The following is a 2,997-nucleotide window of genomic DNA, read 5'->3' as shown; positions in this document are numbered from 1 at the left end:
TTGGGATATTTGAGATATTTTGAAAACTGCAGGAAGATTTGGGACAAATGTGACCAAACGCCGCTTTCAGTAGTGGGCATATGTTGGGTATAAAAAAGTCGCAATTTCATACTGCGAATACGTGCAGAGAGCCTGAATTTGGCTCCAAAATATGGCTCAGGCCTCGAAATTGGGATGTTTGTGATATTTTGAATACTGCAGGGGGGATTGGGACAAATGTGTCCAAACGCCGCTTTCAGCACTTGGCATATGTTGGGTATAAAAAAGTCGCAATTCCAAACTGAGAATACGTGCATAGAGCCAGTATTTGGCTCCAAAATATGGCTCAGGCCTCGAAATTGGCATATTTGGGATATTTTGAAAACTGGAGGGGAGTTTGTGCCAAATGTGACTCACTGCCGCTTTCAAGACTTGGCATATGTTGGGTATAAAAAGTCGTAATTTCAAACTGGAAATACGTGCAGAGAGCCAGAATTTGGCTCCAAAATATGAATCAGGCCTCGAAATTGGGAAGTTTGGAATATTTTGAAAATTGCAGGGGAGTTTGGGAGAAATATGACCAAACGGCGCTTTCAGTACTTGGCATATGTTGGGTATAAAAAAGTGGCAATTTCAAACTGCGAAAACGTGCAGAGCCAGAATTTGGCTCCAAAATATGGCTCATGCCTCGAAATTGGGAAATTTGGGATATTTTGAAAACTGCAGGGGAGTTTGTGCAAAATGTGACTCACTGCCGCTTTCAGTACTTGGAATATGTTGGGTATAAAATTCGTAATATCAAACTGTGAATACGTGCAGAGAGCCAGAATTTGGCTCCAAAATATGGCTCAGGCCTCGATATTGGGATGTTTGGAATATTTTGAAAACTGATGGAAGGTTTGGGACAAATGTGACCAAACGCCTCTTTCAGTACTTCGCATATGTTGGGTATAAAAAAGTCGTAATATCAAACTGCGAATACGTGCAGAGAGCCAGAATTTGGGTACAAAATATGGCTCAGGCCTCGAAATTGGGATGTTTTGGATATTTTGAAAACTGCAGGGGAGTTTGTGCAAAATGTGACTCACCGCCGCTTTCAGGACTTGGCATATGTTGGGTATAAAAAGTCGTAATATCAAACTGCGAATACGTGCATAGAGCCAGAATTTGGATCCAAAATATGGCTCAGGCCTCGAAATTGGGATGTTTGGGATATTTTGAAAACTGGTGGGAGGTTTGGGACAAATGTGACCAAATGCCGCTTTCAGTATTTGGCATATGTTGGGTATAAAAAGTCGTAATATAAAACTGCGAATACGTGCTGAGAGCCAGAATTTGGCTCCAAAATATTGCTCAGGCCTCGAAATTGGGATGTTTGGGATATTTTGAAAACTGGAGGGAGGTTTGGGACAAATGTGACCAAACGCTGCTTTCAGTACTTGGCATATGTTGGGTATAAAAAGTTGTAATTTAAAACTGCGAATACGTACAGAGAGCCTGAATTTGGCTCCAAAATATGGCTCAGGCCTCGAAATTGGGATGTTTGGGATATTTTGAAAACTGCATGGGGGTTTGGGACAAATATGACCAAACGCCGCTTTCAGTACTTGGCATATGTTGGGTTTAAAAAGTCGTAATTTCAAATTGCGAATACATGCATAGAGCTAGAATTTGGCTCCAAAATATGGCTCAGGCCTCGAAATTGGGATGTTTGGGATATTTTAAAACTGCAGGGAGGTTTGGGACAAATTGACCAAACGCCACTTTCAGTACTTGGCATATGTTGGGTATAAAAAAGTCGTAATTTCAAACTGCGAATACGTGCAGAGAGCCAGAATTTGGCTCCAAAATATGGCTCAGGCCTCAAAATTGGGATGTTTGGGATATTTTGAAAACTGCAGGGGAGCTTGTGCAAAATGTGACTCACTGCCGCTTCCAGTACTTGGCATATGTTGGGTATAAAATGTCGTAATATCAAACTGCGAATACGTACAGAGAGCCAGAATTTGGCTCCAAAATATGGCTCAGGCCTCGAAATTGGGATATTTGAGATATTTTGAAAACTGCAGGAAGATTTGGGACAAATGTGACCAAATGCCGCTTTCAGTAGTGGGCATATGTTGGGTATAAAAAAGTCGCAATTTCATACTGCGAATACGTGCAGAGAGCCTGAATTTGGCTCCAAAATATGGCTCAGGCCTCGAAATTGGGATGTTTGTGATATTTTGAATACTGCAGGGGGGATTGGGACAAATGTGTCCAAACGCCGCTTTCAGCACTTGGCATATGTTGGGTATAAAAAAGTCGCAATTCCAAACTGCGAATACGTGCATAGAGCCAGTATTTGGCTCCAAAATATGGCTCAGGCCTCGAAATTGGCATATTTGGGATATTTTGAAAACTGGAGGGGAGTTTGTGCCAAATGTGACTCACTGCCGCTTTCAAGACTTGGCATATGTTGGGTATAAAAAGTCGTAATTTCAAACTGGAAATACGTGCAGAGAGCCAGAATTTGGCTCCAAAATATGACTCAGGCCTCGAAATTGGGAAGTTTGGGATATTTTGAAAATTGCAGGGGAGTTTGGGAGAAATATGACCAAACGCCGCTTTCAGTACTTGGTATATGTTGGGTATAAAAAAGTGGCAATTTCAAACTGCGAAAACTTGCAGAGAGCCAGAATTTGGCTCCAAAATATGGTTCATGCCTCGAAATTGGGATATTTGGGATATTTTGAAAACTGCAGGGGAGTTTGTGCAAAATGTGACTCACTGCCGCTTTCAGTACTTGGCATATGTTGGGTATAAAATTCGTAATATCAAACTGCGAATACGTGCAGAGAGCCAGAATTTGGCTCCAAAATATGGCTCAGGCCTCGATATTGGGATGTTTGGGATATTTTGAAAACTGCAGGAAGGTTTGGGACAAATGTGACCAAACGCCTCTTTCAGTACTTCGCATATGTTGGGTATAAAAAAGTCGTAATTTCAAACTGCGAATACGTGCAGAGAGCCAGAATT

Source organism: Procambarus clarkii, unplaced genomic scaffold (genome assembly GCF_040958095.1).
Source record: "Procambarus clarkii isolate CNS0578487 unplaced genomic scaffold, FALCON_Pclarkii_2.0 HiC_scaffold_438, whole genome shotgun sequence".
NCBI lineage: Eukaryota > Metazoa > Arthropoda > Malacostraca > Decapoda > Cambaridae > Procambarus > Procambarus clarkii.
The sequence above is the reverse complement of the archived record's forward strand: the minus strand, read 5'-3'. Positions refer to the sequence as shown.